The sequence below is a fragment of the Cicer arietinum genome, chromosome 4 (genome assembly GCF_000331145.2).
Source record: "Cicer arietinum cultivar CDC Frontier isolate Library 1 chromosome 4, Cicar.CDCFrontier_v2.0, whole genome shotgun sequence".
NCBI classification, from domain to species: domain Eukaryota; kingdom Viridiplantae; phylum Streptophyta; class Magnoliopsida; order Fabales; family Fabaceae; genus Cicer; species Cicer arietinum.
The window spans coordinates 29,845,884-29,864,165 of NC_021163.2; the positions used below are offsets into that span (position 1 = coordinate 29,845,884).

An 18,282-nucleotide genomic window follows, 5' to 3' on the forward strand; every position below is an offset into this window, starting at 1 on the left:
CAAATACATATTCATACAATCATTACGCGAAAAACTTATTTTACAGTGTTTTTTTTTAAGCAATTTACAGCGTTTTTTTTATAAAAAAAATAAGCGCTGTAGCATCCAGCGCTGTAAAAAGATACAACTGCGCTTTTTAAAATAAAAAAGCGCTATAAAATAGGTAGATATATTGCGCGCTTGTTATACTCGTTATACAACGCTTTTTGAAAAAAGCGCTGTAAAAGATGCATTCAATAGATGCATTACTATGCACCTATTACAGCGCTTATTTGAAAAAGTGTTGTAAAAGGTGCATTCAATAGATGCATTATAATGCACCTATTACAATGCTTTTTCCAAAAAGCATTGTAAAAGGTGCATTCAATAGATCATTATTATGCACCTATTACAAAGCTGTCTTTTAATTTTTTTTTCCAAAATCATTTTCATCCAGAATCAATTCACAATCAGTTCACACAATTAGTACACAACAACAGAACTATATAACTTTATAATTTAACTTTATAAATTTACATATTTACACAATCAATTCACAACGTATTCATATACATATCACATATTGACAACAGCACAGAATTATATACATATTCATATAACTACATATTCACAACTTTTCAAATGTGTCATATTCATATACATATAACTATCAGAACTACACGGAACAGAACTACCATATATTCATATAACTATTCCTTGCAGCATGTCATTTCCCAGCAAATCAAATAATTTTCATTTCAATCACATACTGACACTAGTCTTCCTTTATTTCAATTGTCTTGAAAAATTGTTTTCTACAAATAAATATTATTTGGAATACTCCATAGCAACCACAATACTATCACTCATAAATCTTCATCAAATTTTAACTCTCACAACCACAACCACACCATAAATTATTTTGTTGTCATGTTAATAACTTTAAGTACAACTAATATATTAGTTTGGTAATTATCGACTACGGTAATTAACTTCATTTATTTTGTTCTATTTATTATAAAAAATACTTAATTAAATAAAAATATATAAACTACGCATCACCTGTGCGATCGCACGAGTATTATACTAGTATATAATAAAATTAGCTATTATAAGACTATTATTATTTTGTTGTGCAGCCATATATAATCACAATAATTATTAAGAAAACAAAAATATCACTCAAGAAAATGAAAATCGCATCAACAAAGTCAGCACTAACAAATATAGGAAACACTAAGTTGCTAATTACATACATCTATGAATTTTTATGAACCATTTCTACATTATAATGTGTAAAATATTTTTTTTCCTATCAAATGAGTTACAAATGAAGACGTAATTAAACTAATAAAGAAACCAAGGTAATTATATATAAAATGGTGTAATCCAATCAACTCACCACTGCTGCTCCTACATCCTATGAAAATGTCCACCACAATGAACTTAATACTACTACTTATTTTGTTTCTATTTTAATCTTTTGTGTTAGAAGCTAATAACCCTCCCAATATTCCACCATCTACACAAACACTACCATTCTCACCTTTACATATAAATCAATCTTATAATCCAATTCTCAAAAAAGCTAAAAGGTTTTGTCCTCCTCCACCACACCTCTGTCGTCAACTGTACACTGTCGTGCGCCGCCATCGAAGTTCAATCGAGTTTGGACATTTCACGTTCACGACTCTTCTTCACGCAAACCATCGTGTGTGCGTGACCCACAAGTCATCCCCCACACTCTCAACTTAGCACTGCTTCACCCCGCGCCGCCATCTCATCTTGCACTGCCATGGACGATCTATTAAATTAATTGTTCGCACACATATCACGTAAGCACACCTAAACTGAAAATAGATATGCAACTCAAAATCCATAATCTCATCCATAAATTAACCTCTGCCCACATACACTATGAATTGTTGGGAGTTGTATTATAGTTGTTGTTAGTTTGAATTGATGTAGTTCAAAAATACGCTCAGGAAAACAAATTGTGTTGACAATGGCCTCAAGTAGAATAGCATCACTATTGCTACCAGGTGGGAGAACAACACATTCAAAGTTTAAAATTCATGTTTCTACACTAGATTCGTCAACATGTAATATAGATAAATGTAGTGATCATGTAGAATTACTAAAGGCAATCAAATTAATCATATGTGATGAACCGCATATGGCTCATAAGTTTTGTTTTGAGGCACTTGATAAAACATTGAAAGATATCATGAGTGAAACTAAGTTCAAAAATACTATCTTTAGGGGCAAGGTTGTAGTATTTGGTGGAGATTTTAGGCAAATTTTACCGATTATCCTAAGAGGATGCCGATCAGATATTGTTAATGCAACAATTAACTCTTCCTATATTTTGGATCATTGTCAAGTGTTAAGACTCATCAAAAACATGCGTTTATTGCTAGCAATGCAAAGAGAAAATATGGATGAACTTAAACAATTTTCAAAATGGATCTTAAAATTAGAAGATGGGAAGCTTTCATAGCCTAATGACAGTCATGCACAGATCCAAATACCACCAGAGTTGACAATCACTAACTTCATTGATCCACTTCAAGCAATCGTTCAAAGCACATATCCAAATTTAATCCAAAATTACAAGAATGAAGATTTTTTTCAATATAGAGCAATTTTGGCATCAACAATAGAGATTGTTGATTCAATAAATGAATATGAGATGAGCTTAATACCATGTATAATAATAATAATAATAATAATAATAATAATAATAATAATAATAATAATAATTATTATTATTATTATTATTATTATTATTATTATTATTATTAAAACTTTATTTATATAATTATAGTTATTGAATTATGTGTATATCCAATTAATATCATTGCTTTATTGCACTAATTATATGAGAAGAAAATGTGTAAAGTTCAGATTTTGTTGATTGTTCATAAAGTCATGGAAATGAATCTTTTGATATCCTTACACCTGAATTTTTTAGCACATTAACTACCTCAGACCTTCCCAACCACAAAATAAAATTAAAAGTTGGAACTCCAATCATGCTTTTGCGAAATCTTGATCAATCTGAAGGTTTGTGTAATGGAACAAGACTTATTGTTACAAGACTTGCAAATCATGTGCTCGAAGCAAATATAATTTCAGAAAAAAATATTGGGAACTTGATATATATCCCATGAATGTCTATGTCACCTTCTCAATCACCTTGGTCTTTCAAGCTAATTAGGAGACAATTTCCCATAGTTGTTTCCTATGATATGACAATCAACAAATCAAAAGGACAATCATTGGACTATGTTGGGATATACATGCCAAAGTCAGTCGTTAGACATGGTCAGTTATATTTAGATATTTCAAGAGTTAAAAGCAAGAATGGGTTGAAGATTTTAATACATGACAAATATAAGCAAGCATCATATACAACAAATAATGTTGTATACAAAGAAGTTTTTCAATCTCTTTGATTTGTAAGTATATTATTTTCTTTAATTATTTCATATGCAGACTTTAAAAAAATATACAACTGTAGACATTGAAAGCATCTAAATGATCAACATAACCTATAAATTTAGATCATCACTCAGTCAATCAACTTTTCAATTAATTAAAAGTTGTTGCTCAATTATTTTGTAATTCAATATTGTACTTTAGACTAATCTATTGAGTATTCCATCATCGATATGCGACATTAATGCTTTACAATAATATAAATAAATCTAATTCAACAAAAATGCTTAGTTTTATAGTAAACAATACAATTAGCAATTTGGAATTTTGTTTTTTGTCGATTTTTGCAATAGAAACACAATTTCCAATCATTATTATTTTGCTGAGATGGATCGGAACTAACATTGAACATGTTATAGAAAGAATATACTATAGAAAATGTAGTCGAATCATTAAAAATTAAAGTATGTTGTTAACTTTATTTCTCACATTCTGTTATCTTAGCAAACAATCAAATAACAATTGAAATTACATCATAAGATCCTATTAATTACATTGCAGATTATGTTATAGGGATTTGGAGAATATTATGACCCTTCATGCAAATTATGACCCTTGATGATACATTACTAATTTAACATCAAAATCCAACCTACAATGATTGATAATGTATTAATGACATTTCTACTGTAGATTGCTTTACATGTAAAACATATTTTAGTAAACTATGATTTATTATTATATGTCTTAATCAATGACATTCAAATTCTATTATTACAATGGATTCATTGTAACTTGCATGCCTATTCTCTTGAAAAATTGTTTTCTACAAATAAATATTATTTGGGATATTCCATAGCAACAACAATACTATCACTCATAAATCTTCATGAAATTTTAACTCTCACAACCACAACCACATCATAAATTATTTTGTTGTCATGTTAATAACTTTAAGTACAACTAATATATTAGTTTGGTATTTATCGACTACGGTAATTAACTTCATTTATTTTGTTCTATTTATTATAAAAAATACTTAATTAAATAAAAATATATAAACTACGCACCACCCGTGCGATAGCACGGGTATTATACTAGTATATAATAAAATTAGCTATTATAAGACTATTATTATTTTGTTGTGCAGCCATATATAATCACAATAATTATTAAGAAAACAAAAATATCACTCAAGAAAATGAAAATAGCATTAACAAAGTCAGCACTAACAAATATAGGAAACACTAAGTTGCTAATTACATACATCTATGAATTTTTATGAACCATTTCTACATTACAATGTGTAAAATATTTATTTTCCTATCAAATGAGTTACAAATGAAGATGTAATTAAACTAATAAAGAAACCAATGTAATTATATATAAAATGGTGTAATCCAATCAACTCACCACTGCTACTCCTACATCCTATGAAAATGTCCACCACAATGAATTTAATACTACTACTTGTTTTGTTTCTATTTCAATCTTTTGTACTAGAAGCTAATAACCCTCCCAATATTCCACCATCTACACAAACACTACCATTCTCACCTTTACATATAAATCAATCTTATAATCCAATTCTCAAAAGAGCTAAAAGGTTTTGTCCTCCTCCACCACACCTCTGTCGTCAACTGTACACTGTCGTGCGCCGCCATCGAAGTTGAATCGAGTTTGGACATTTCACGTTCACGACGCTTCTTCACGCAAACCATCGTGCGTGTGTGACCCACATGTCATTCCCCACACTCTCAACTTAGCACCGCCTCACCCCGCGCCGCCATCTTATCTTGCACTGCCATGGACGATCTATTAAATGAATTGTTCGCACACATATCATGTATGCACACATAAACTGAAAATAGATATGCAACTCAAAATCCCTAATTTCATCCATAAATTAACCGCTGCACACATACACTATGAATTGTTGGGAGTTGTATTATAGTTGTTGTTAGTTTGAATTGATGTAGTTCAAAAATATGCTCTGGAAAGAAAATTGTGTTGACAATGGCCTCAAGTGGAATAGCATCACTATTGCTACAAGGTGGGAGAACAACACATTCAAAGTTTAAAATTCATGTTCCTACACTAGATTCGTCAACATGTAATATAGATAAATGTAGTGATCATGCAGAATTACTAAAGGCAATCAAATTAATCATATGTGATGAAGCGCATATGGCTCATAAGTTTTGTTTTGAGGCACTTGATAAAACATTGAAAGATATCATGAGTGAAACTAAGTTCAAAAATACTATCTTTGGGGGCAAGGTTGTAGTATTTGGTGGAGATTTTAGGCAAATTTTACCAATTATCCTAAGAGGAAGCCGATCAGATATTATTAATGCAACAATTAACTCTTCCTATATTTTGGATGATTGTCAAGTGTTAAGATTCATCAAAAAGATGCGTTTATTGCCAGCAATGCAAAGAGAAAATATGGATGAACTTAAACAATTTTCAAAATAGATCTTAAAAATAGAAGATGGGAAGCTTTCATAGCCTAATGACAGTCATGCAGAGATTCAAATACCACCAGAGTTGACAATCACTAACTTCATTGATCCACATCAAGCAATCGTTCAAAGCACATATCCAAATTTAATCCAAAATTACAAGAATGAAGATTTTTTGCAATGTAGAGCAACTTTGACATCAACAATAGAGATTGTTGATTCAATAAATGAATATGAGATGAGCTTAATACCATGTATAATTATTATTATTATTATTATTATTATTATTATTATTATTATTATTATTATTATTATTATTATTATTAAACCTTTATTTATATAATTATATTTATTGAATTATGTGTATATCCAATTAATATTATTGCTTTATTGCACTAATTATATGAGAAGAAAATGTGTAAAGTTTAGATTTTGTTGATTGTTCAGAAAATCATGGAAATGAATCTTTTGATATCCTTACACCAGAATTTTTTAACACATTAACTATCTCGGACCTTCCAAACCACAAAATAAAATTAAAAGTTGGAACTCCAATCATGCTTTTGCGAAATCTTGATCAATCTGAAGGTTTGTGTAATGGAATAAGACTAATTGTTACAAGACTTGTAAATCATGTGCTCGAAGCAAATATAATTTCAGGAAAAAATATTGGAAACTTGATATATATCCCACGAATATTTATGTCACCTTCTCAATCACCTTGGTCTTTCAAACTAATTAGGAGACAATTTCCCATAGTTGTTTCCTTTGATATGACAATCAACAAATCACAAGGACAATCATTGGATTACGTTGGGATATACATGCCAAAGTCAGTTGTTAGTCATGGTCAGTTATATGTAGCTATTTCAAGAGTTAAAAGCAAGAATGAGTTGAAGATTTTAATACATGACAAATATAAGCAAGCATCATATACAACAAATAATGTTGTATACAAAGAGGTTTTTCAATCTCTTTGATTTGTAAGTATATTATTTTCTTTAATTATTTCATATGCAGACTTAAAAAAAAAATACAACTGTAGACATTGAAAGCATCTAAGTGATCAACATAACATATAAATTTAGATAATCATTCAGTTAATCAACTTTTCAATTAGTTAAAAGTTGTTGCTCAATTGTTTTGTAATTCAATATTGTACTTTAGACTAATCTATTTTGTATTCCTTCATGGATATGCCACATTAATGCTTTACCATAATATAAATAAATCTAATTCAACAAATATGCTTAGTTTTATAGTAAACAATACAATTAGCAATTTGGATTTTTGTTTTTTGTCGATTTTTGCAATAGAAACACAATTTCCAATCATTATTATTTTGGTGAGATGGATCGGAACTAACATTGAACATGTAATAGAAAGAATATACTATAGAAAATGTAGTCGAATCATTAAAAATTAAAGTATGTTGTTAACTTTATTTCTCACATTCTGTTATCTTATCAAACAATCAAATAACAATTGAAATTACATCATAAGATCATATTAATTAACATGCAAATTATGTTATAGAGCTTTGTAGCAGATTATTACCCTTGATGCAAATTATGTCACAGAACTTTGGGAGCGACTCTGATGAAAAAAATAAAACAAATGAAGTTGTCTTTCAATATTTCAAAATTCATTGATGATACATTACTAATTTAAAATCAAAATCCAACCTACAATTGATAATGTATGAATGACATTTCTACTGTAGATTTCTTTACATGCAAAACATATTTTAGTAAACTATGATTTATTATTATATGTCTTAATCAATGACATTCAAATTTTGTTACTACGATGGTTTCATTGTAACTTGCATGCCTATTGTCTTGAAAATTTTTTTTCTACAAATCAAAATTATTTGAGATACCCCATAGCAACCACAATACTATCACTCATAAATCTTAATTTTAATTCTCACAGTCACAACCACATCATAAATTATTTTGTTGTCATGTTAATAACTTTAAGTACAACTAATATATTAGTTTGGTAATTATCGACTACGATAATTAACTTCATTTATTTTGTTCTATTTGTTATAAAAAATACTTAATTAAATAAAACTATATAAACTACGCACCACCCGTGCGATAGCACGGGTATTATACTAGTATATAATAAAATTAGCTATTATAAGACTATTATTATTTTGTTATGCAGCCATATATAATAACAATACTTATTAAGAAACCAAAGATATCACTTAAGAAAATGAAAATAGCATTAACAAAGTCAGCACTAACAAATATAAGAAACACTAAGTTGCTAATTACATACATCTATGAATTTTTATGAACCATTTCTACATTACAATGTGTAAAATATTTATTTTCCTATCAAATGAGTTACAAATGAAGATGTAATTAAACTAATAAAGAAACCAAGGTAACTATATATAAAATGGTGTAATCCAATCAACTCTTCACTGCTACTCCTACATCCTATGAAAATGTCCACCACAATGAATTTAATACTACTACTTGTTTTGTTTTTATTTCAATCTTTTGTATTAGAAGCTAATAACTCTCCGAATACTTCACCATCTACACAAACACTACCATTCTCACCTTTACATAGAAATCAATCTTATAATCCAATTCTCAAAAAAGCTAAAAGGATTTGTCCTCCTCCATCACACCTCTGTCGTCAACTGTACATTGTCGTGCGCCGCCATCAAAGGTCAATCAAGTTCGGACATTTCACGTTCACGACTCTTCTTCACGCAAACCATCGTGCGTGCGTGACCCACATGTCATCCCTGACACTCTCAACTTAGCACCGCCGCACCCCGCGCCATCATCTTATCTTGCACTGCCATGGACGGTCTATTAAATGAATTGTTCGCACACCTATCTCGTAAGCACACCTAAACTGAAAATAGATATGCAACCCTAAAATTCCTAATTTCATCCATAAGTTAACCGCTACCCACATACACTATGAATTGTTGGGAGTTGTATTATAGTTGTTGTTAGTTTGATTTGATGTAGATTATTTTTTAAACTATTGATTATTGCTTGATTTAGGGTAGATTGTTGCATAAGTGTTTTTTCTCTATCACGGATAGGGTGATATCTAAAATTTTCATATGATTCGTTTGTTATATCTCGTTGATTACCCCTTTGTAGAACAATGTTTTTCAGTTGTATGCTGCTAGTTTTTGTTTAGTGATTTTATTAGTCCCATTGAATTTTAAATTCATACTATGTTTGCCAAGATCATATGTTTGGGCACTTGAAAGTTTTTTCTTGAGTTTGCGACATGGTTTAGGACAAATTAGATTCGATTATCTGTATTATCATTTAGTAATGGTATGTTATCCTCTTTAATAAAGAGAAGTATAAGAATTAACTTTTGTTTTCGCCATCGATTCTATTGCAAGTATTATCTATATTATCATATGATTGAGCGCTTTGTATTTTAAGTTATTTTTTTAACTAGATAGGGGGGAAGTTGCACAATATGTTAAAACTTTCCCCGACCTGATGTGGTTGTAGTTTTAATGCTAGAAAGTTGTTTGTGCACAATACTAAAATTTAATCAATAACCTATTTGCAGGATGCATTATAGTTCAACAATGAAGATTCCCTTGTGGCCAAGCTTCAACATAGAAATGAAGCTCTGTAGTAAAGTCCATTAGACACGTGTTTTTTATCTCCAAATTGTTGCTTCTATGTCAACACTAATGGAGCTTTGCAATGATACTTATTGAATTGATAGACTAATTAAAAGCTTTACTGAAGACAACAAAAAGGAAAAGAGACATTATGCAAGATTTGACAACACAGATGAAATGAGACATTACTTCACATCCTTGACCAATTTCACAAAGATATCGTTTAGATATATCATATAGTTCTTGAAGAACTTAAAAAAAATCAATATTTAATCTCAATAAATTCCGGAAGAATTCAATATTCATGCATCCCTAAATGATTGCACAAAGTTAGAGCTATTATATAGTTCTTGAAGAACTTAAACCAATCCATTATTTATTCTCAATGAATTCCAGAATAACTCACTATTCGTGCATCCCTGAAAGATTGTCTTATTGGTCTTATTTTGAGGGTTTCACTATTTTGCAATTATTTTATAATTCAAAACTGTAATTTAAAATCAATTCGTAAAATTTTATTTGCTTTTGTTAGTGATTATTACTTTGACTTTGATTTGACAATAATGGTATGATTGATACCAACTAAAATATCTAATTAAATTAAAAAAAATTCAACATTTTGGTTTAGATTGAGTTCCCATTAATTGATTTATAATTACTTTTAAAGAATGGTTTACAATTAATTAAATTTATTTTCTATTTCGGTTACATTGTAATATGGAATGTTATAATTATAATTTAAATATAGAATGCTTTCATTGCATATTAACTATAACATTATTATTATATTTTTCTCATAATATTGTTTCTTTTCTTTTATGTCAATATTTTATATTTCATATTAATATTTGATATTTCTTTCATTCATCTTATAGCTTTTTATTTTAATATGTTAATCTGACATATTTCCTGCACAAATTTTTTTCTTAAACTTTATTTGGTTTGTATAATTATGAAATATGATAAATTCCAGAAGAATTTAACAACGAAACATCCTTGAAGAATTGCATGAGTGGAATTTTCTTGAATCACTATTTATGAAGTTTTTTTACATAGTTCGTGAAGAACTAAATATTTAATATTAAAATATTCATATTAGATCGCTCAAAGTATGATTTTTTGGGTCATTATTTAGTGGTTGAGTTCTTCAAGAAATAGACTTTTATACCGACGATAATAATATATATCATCTATTTGATCTCAGTATGATTTGCAACAAAGAAAATTAAGAGAAAATTATTCATGTCACTTGAATATGCTCAATAGCAAATTATTTATGGTTGAGTTCTTGATGAACGACACATTTAGACCATGAATAAAATCTATAAGATTTATTTGATTGTAATATTGATTTAAAATAAAGAGAAATAAGATAAAATACATATATTGTTGTGTCACTCAAATATGCTCATGAAGTAGCAAAATTGATAAAATATTTTCAATAACATTTTAAAAGTTTGATCACAAATTATCATTGAACAAATGAGAAATTATTGATTAAAAATATGTAATATTACATGATAGATTGAACTGTATTCTTTAAATTGAATGATTAGTGCAGTTTTTGTATAATTATTGTTGTGATTATGATAGTTGATATATTAGAGATGATTATTTATGTGGTAGTGATGAGTTACATGTGAAGGTGATATAAAAATTTGTGAGTATGATGAGTAATTATGATTTTTATTACTCTTAATAGTGATGTAATAACTCATATGAATGATGGAGAAGTTTAACTCCTCTAATTAAGTATAATATCTTTTTATATATGTTTGAAATTCTAAGATAATTTTTAGTTGGGAGATGTCAATTCTAATATTATATACTTGTTACGTGTGTTTGGAAATTTTTGTATGTAATCTATAAATATTCAGTGCTAATTATATTTGAAAATCACACACATTCAGTGCTATTTAAATATTCAGTGCGAATATTCAGTGTAATCTTTAAATATTCAATGTTTATTTTTTGTATATTGTCAATGTTTGAGTCAAAAAATATTTTGGGAATTTGTTATAGTAACATTATAAAATATATTTTTGACATGTTGTATTTGAAATTATTTTATGAAATCTATAAATATTTAATTGTATTTAATGAGAATCGCTTACTATTTTAAATCAAATACTCTCAATATGTTTTATAGTAGTAACATAAATGTAAAATATGTTTTTTATTAAAGTGTTACGATTACAAAATTATTTAGACTTAATTTTCTTGATTCTCATGCCAAAGATGATTGATTTGGATTGTTGACTTTGTTATTATAATGTTCATTTGTAAACTATTATAAATTATTTTGAGCAATTCTTAAGTTAATTTAAATTGTATTATCCTTGTAGTAACTATTTGTCTCGTAAATTATACATGTGAGCTATGATTAGTAATATGTGAGCTATCACTGAACTCTTGTTAATGTTATTATTTTAACATTAACAATTGAGTTAATTTCAAATTTTTATCATGAAAGTTATTTAAGTAATGTTGATCTTACATTTGCATAGGAGTACTATTTCATATATGTATAGTAATTCACAAGGTAAATCATATCTTTAGAATATTTTTATTATATATTTTTATTTGGAAAATAATGTTTTACAAAGATGTGTTTGTTTATTATTGATTCAAAATGATTAGAACAATTGAAACATATATCCTAATTATAAACTTGGAGTTTACAAATTATATTAAAGTTTGTTGTTGGCAAGCACGGTTGGGCAATCATGGATCTATCACGATTCAAAAAAAAAATTAAAAATTTATATGGGTATCTATTGAAGAACTAGAAGTTTTTTCAATGTAATAACTTTTGTGCATTACTAGTTCCCAAATGAAGTTGATCATTTGAAAAAATGAATAGCTCACATTTCTAGAATATATATAAGGTGATATTTGTGAGTCAATACATTAATCATGATCATGTGGACCAATTAGATATTTTATGACTTAAATTGATGCATCAAAGAAACTGTCACATGGATCTTTATTGCAACTCACAATTAGAATTTTGTGAGATTGTTTTCGCAACATCTTTTAGCATATGTTCATACAAAAAAAGAACTTAAAGATTTGTTCTTTAGACGTCAAAGGTTTATTGTATAATCGATACTTATGAGATCATTACTTCTTAATTCTACTACTTTGGGAATATGCAATCATGTATGTTGAGATATTGATTCACATCAAGACAACAAGTTATTATATGTAAGTCATCTCCTTAAATTTTAGGTTAAAATCTTAATATTCCTTATCTTGGTGAATTTTTGGATGTGTTGTGTATATTTCAATTGCTCCAATATAATACACTAAGATGTGTCCTAAAAGAATATTGGGAAAATATATTTGATATGAATCTCCATCTATTATAAAATATCGTGAACAAATAATTGGATACTTGCTTATAGCCCATTAGATTGATCATCAATTGATGAACTAATTTTCCCAACATTAGAGGGAGAGAATAAGTAGTTGAAAATGTGAACTAGAAGTTCAAATGAATTATTTGAAATAGATTATTATCTTACATTGATCCTCATATAAAGCAATGTGAACCAGAAGTTCAAAGTACAATTCATTTGTAAAATAAACCAAGATTAATATCAGTTGTTAATGCTTATATCAAAATAAATGTCTGTGTTAAACAATATAATATTGCAAATGAGTCTTAATTGTGTCTAAAATGTAGGAGATAAGTTGATTCCAACGATAAAAAATCCTCAAACAAGACAAGAAGCTAACAAAAAACAAAAGGTAGCATAAATGAGGATATGGAAATTCTAAAAGAGTAAGTATGATATAATTAATTTTCAGTACCAGAAGAACTGACCAAATATCTGAAACTTGTGAAAATAAAGAGATCTCAATAAATTATGTCATGAATTGAATATGATGGAACCGAAAGGAAGTCAACAATGACAATTTTTGCATATAATATAGCATTATATGTGATCAATGATAATGAGTATCATGAACTAAAGTATATTATAGATTATAGACAAATAAATGCTTTGAAAATAGAAAGAAGCAATAGATGTTAAATTAAGTTTTCTTTATAAAGCAAAAGACTTTTGGACTTGTAGTCTGCACATCTTGAGATGTGAAACTAATTAGTTACAGTTTAATTTCTGCGCGATAAAGTAAATAGCCATGAAATATTTAATTTATATGTAGGGCGAATTACAATGTATTTGTATGGCTCACTTTATATTTATGATTATACAAAACTCCTTAAAAGATTTAATTTTCATAAGACTTACAGTTCAAACTATTGAATATATAACTAAATTAAAATGAGCAAGTCTATTTATGTGGTCAAACAATCTATATGCACATTGTGTAATATTCTTGTGTAAATATTGTTGAGGTGTGTTTTGAATATAAACAAACAAGTTAATTAAACTCAAATCATGATTCTGACTTTGTTGATGTTTAACTTGTGTTCTTGAATGTTTTATTCAAAGACAGGTGATGAAATACATTCATACAACAATCAACAATCACACCATGATATAAATCAAAGAAAGATTGTGCATTAACTGAACTAGAAACTGATTACAAGATCATTATGGATAATCCAGATCAGTCTGGTTTATAAAAGTTATCATTCTAGTTTAGCAAGATCATTATGGTTAGTTTGTTTAAGGACATAAGTAGAATGACTCATTCCCCATAGTATGGATCTTAAGATAAACGAATATCAAGACTACTCAAAACTATGATCAAGTTCAAAAGTCTAGCTAAAGGCCCAAAGAAGCAAAAATAACATAAAGATCAATGACCAGATTGGTGAGTTATGAACAAGTACAATTAGGACAACAAGGATGAAAAGACATTGTTGTTGCACCTTTTATAGAAAGCTCAACATGCTTCGGAGACAAAGGATTGACATCAAACAATTGTAAAAAACGAATTTTTTTTCACTTTCTAGGGATCATTTTTACTATTGGGAAGTTTGGAGACTTGTGTCATAGCAGAGAAACTCAGAGACGGTTGTTCTTAACTCCATTGGAGGAGTTTTATCAAGAATCATTCATGAATCCTTCTTGTAATTCTTCTTTAATCTCTATCTTTTCTATCTCTACCATGAGTAACTAAATCCTATTTGTTAGGAATGAGTGTAACAAGATGAAACCCTTATTTTTCTAATTAGATTTCTAGTTATATGAATGAGTTTATTGAATTACTTTTCTCATCTATATGCTTAATGTTTTTTATTGCTTGATCAACATTAAAATGTTCCACGATTTCACATATTTAAATGGAAGTGGACTTTACGAATGCTTAATATGAGAAATTCATGAATTTGTAGTCTAGGGATAGATGCAGGTCATGAAACCAATTAAATTCGTTGCAAATGCAATAGTTTAACTAGGTAATTTATGTACGGTAAGGCTTAATTCTAATATAAAATTCACTAAGGAATTAGGGGTTACTTTGGAATTAAAGGTTCTGTCACTAAGACATTAGGGCAAGAATAATAAATAGAACTCGGTAATAATTTAATAAAGGAATTCAGTAACTAGGATCGAATTAGGCACCAACGTTGGATTCAAAGTGAAACTCTTCCCTGACATTTTTCTATTATAAAGGATCAATTTTATTACTGTTGTTAAATTTAAATATTATTTCAATCAATTCGAAAACTTTTTGTTCAATTTTAGTAGTTAAATATAATTCGATAGTAAAATGCAATCCTTGAGTTCGACACTCGGTACTACTGTTTTATCATTACTTGCAACGATTCAGTACACTTGTTGAAACACTATCAAGTTTTTGGCGCCATTGTCAGGGATTGTCATCTAACGATTGAGTTATAATTTAGCTACTTAATGGAAATTTTTTGCTCTGCAATAAAATTTGTGTTTTTATTTTATTTGTTAATTTTGAAAGAAAAAAATTCTTTTATTTCCTATTTTTATTTGTTGAGCTTGCTAATGTCGTGTGCTAGTGGTTTATCTCTTCTTTGTTTGAGATAACTATTCAATGTAGAGCATGGAAGATTGTAATGGTGATATTCTACTACAATTATATGAAGAATGTGATACTTGTCTTATATCTGGTATATGTAGCATAATTGAGGGACATATCTTGAAAGATACATTTTTAAAACATCATCCTCAGATCCCTTAGATGCGACCTCTTAGATGTGACTTTTGCGGAGAAGAACATATGAATTGAACTTGTTTTGATGACTTTGTCGCACTATTATAATATGAAGATTTATTGGTCAAAGAAGCAAAAGACGATGAGTATTATATGAAAAAGATCAATTGGGAACAAATTCTACCTCCTAAACTTCTATCCAAAGAATTAGATGACAAAGACTTTTACATTACAGACGTTTTGATTGAATTCATGAAGAATAACATGGTTTTAATTGAAATATTTGAAAGTCAATGTGAGAGGTTATTTGAGCAAGTGGTTAAGTTTGAGAAAATGGAGGAAAAGTTGATCAGTTAAAGTTTAAGAAAAATTCTCAATACTCAAACAAAGTTTTTTCAAGTTCAATATAAGCAGAAAATCAGTTCTGACAGGTCAAACACTTAAATTACATGAACTTAGTATAAAACACTAAAATTAAGCTAAATATAAGCAAAAAATAAGTATAAGCAGAAAATCAAATACAGTTCAAGCTAAATATTAAAATGCTCAATTCTGGCAGATCAAACAATAAAGTTACATGAACTCAGTTCAGATTACATGGCTTATATAAAACAATTAAACACATTAAGATGTCCTTCTTTTTTTCCTGGTGGGATTCCCTCATCATGATCATCTCTAAGATATAAACCATCATCAATTGAATCAATTTCATGTGGTTGTGAGGCTTCATAGAGTTAGGACAACGTATTAAATTTGTTTTTATTTATTTAAAGTGAATGATTTTTATTTAAAGCGCAAGTCTTTTACAGCGTTTGTATAAAAAGCGCTCTAATAGGTCATTTAATTATATAAAAATGCATGAATTTTACAGCGTTTTCACAAAAAGCAGTTTAAAAGTCATGTAACATAAGATGGGAGCGCTACATTTTACAGCGCTTATGTTTAAAGCGCTCAAAAAATGTTGTAAAAGCTATGGGAGAGCGTTTCAATTTACAACGCTTTTACAAAAAGCATTATAAAAGGGTTGTAAGCATTATGTGCAAACGTTATATGACCTTATATGACCCTACAACAGTGTTTGTCAAAAAAGCGTTGTTGTATCATCTGTTATTTTAAAAAAATTCTACAACAGCGCTTGTATTTAATAAGCGCTGTAAAAGACGCGCTATAAAATATCATTTTTGGCGTAATAAATTTAATATAAAAATAACTTGAAATATATATATCCATGTATGTCAAATATAATCAAGCACACATCAGCTTTATAAAATACATGTAATAAAAATAAAAGTTACTTTTACCTTTAGAGCTTCATTAATTCAAGCAAAACTTATGCTACTTAATAATTCTCACGCCTTCGACCGACAAAATTTTGAATCTATTTACTTCTCTAAACCTTTGACCAAGTCAAGAGAGTGATTAGAATAGAATTGAAAATGTTAAATGAAGTTATCCCATTCGGTCTAATTGTATCTTAACCTATAACTTATTTTTCACAATGTAAATATGATGCATGCTCATGAAATATCAAGACTTTCTGAAAGATCCTTTCTTTAAGAAATGTTTATAAACTTGAGTTTTCAAAATTTAACATGTAAATAAACATGTGGATTTTCAAGGTTCTCGTAATTCCAGAATTTTTTACATTTTTTCAACAACTTCATTATTTTTATTAAAATAGCAAACGACATAGTAATTTGAACAAATGACCATATTCCATGAAAGTTTAAAATGTCTAGTTTTTGAAAATAATTTTTAACTTATCATAAATAAATCATTTGGTTCAATTTTTACTAACAAGCTTCGGGTGTTAGAAAACAAAACATATTATGTTTTGTCAACATGTAGATCAATTTAAAATGAGTCTCGCTTGAAATTCATAAAGAATCATTAAACAAAAGATAAGTACGTATAAAGTTATGATTAAAATATTAATCATAGTCACTTGATGATCACATGTTTTACGAGGATAATCTTTAAACAACCCCTTTTTGAATAATAAATATGAAAGAACATGGTATTGAACTAGAAAAATTGTGAAAATTTCCAACTAAGATATAAACATTATGCAAGAACCTTATCTAAAAATTCAAAGCCATTAATTTTTTACAACTCATTTACTAGGGATGTTTTAGATATTTATTGTCAATACAAAATCTTAAATAGTATTGTGTTCAAAAATTATTTTGAGCATGATTTTGAGACACTTTCTAAATGCCAATTTTTAATTAATGATGAACCCTAACATATTTGTAACATCCCGCTTTTTCGAGACATTAATTACCGAAATTCTAAAAGTAAAATTACAGATTCGCTTTTATTTATTTATGATCGTTTTAAATACTTATCTATCCTAAAATCAATTAGTAATCTTTTTTAGTTTTATTTTCAAAATAAAGAATCAAAGTATTTACAATCACTAAAAGTAAATTTAATGTTTTAAACAAAAGAAACTCCTAGAGTCAAAACTCTCGACGTTTGACTACCCAAACATAAATCCTAGTTGGTCACAAACTTTGGACTTGTGGAAAACTCACCAAACAAGTCTAACACCAATACAGAAGTATCTCGGAGCCTCCAACTGCATGCTATTGTACTTTCTCGCATTTCTCCTATTAGGTTGATCGTGATATTATTCGCTCAAATAACACTATATGTGAC

At 28.3% G+C, this 18,282-nt stretch overlaps 2 pseudogenes; both read left to right on the forward strand.

The window, feature by feature from the left end:
• The first annotated feature begins 1,984 nt into the window (after positions 1–1,984).
• Positions 1,985–3,437, forward strand: LOC101513164 (uncharacterized; annotated as a pseudogene).
• Positions 3,438–5,436: 1,999 nt separating this feature from the next.
• Positions 5,437–6,865, forward strand: LOC113786245 (uncharacterized; annotated as a pseudogene).
• Positions 6,866–18,282: the final 11,417 nt, after the last annotated feature.